The 518-nt window shown below is 36.1% G+C and overlaps 1 protein-coding gene across 1 annotated transcript in view; it reads left to right on the top strand.

The window, feature by feature from the left end:
• Positions 1 to 518, top strand: part of LOC119587766 (rhodopsin-like) — a gene marked incomplete in the record, with an annotated part of 44239 nt that overhangs the window by 37603 nt on the left and 6118 nt on the right.

Here is a 518-nt window from a genome sequence, read left to right as displayed (position 1 = left end):
ATATTTCCCCCCATTTTTAATCGTGTATATTCTTATTTACAGATGATTATGAAGCATTTATTTATATTCACTGGCTTTCCCTCTTTTACACCCTTCAGGTACTGCTGAGGTAAGATGCGATATATACACATAACGTACGTTTTGTCCGTTTCTCTGTCGTTTTTTTTTTTGTGTGTCCGTTTTCTGTAATGAACCCTCGGGCGGTTTTCTTTATTTCTATTTTATTCCATTTCTCAGGCTGCCGTCTTGTCACTCCACTATACGTGTGTGGCGGTACTAAATTTGGGGAATAATTATTATATCTTTTTGTGTCTGTATAGTAAAACGTAATCTCTTTCCAGAATAGTACTAAGCTTGCGTTTTGTCCTGTACACACTATATTCCGTTTACAGAATAATGCTCATTTGTGTGATGTGTACTGTTCTGTGATGTGCATTGTCTCTTTATTGTCTCTTCATTAATTACGATGTGAAAATTGCCTTTTTCGATGCCATGACGTTACTATGTTCCAAAGCGTA

The sequence above is a fragment of the Penaeus monodon genome, chromosome 23, assembly GCF_015228065.2.
Source record: "Penaeus monodon isolate SGIC_2016 chromosome 23, NSTDA_Pmon_1, whole genome shotgun sequence".
NCBI classification, from domain to species: Eukaryota; Metazoa; Arthropoda; class Malacostraca; order Decapoda; family Penaeidae; genus Penaeus; species Penaeus monodon.
This window is presented reverse-complemented; position numbering and strand designations above follow the sequence as displayed.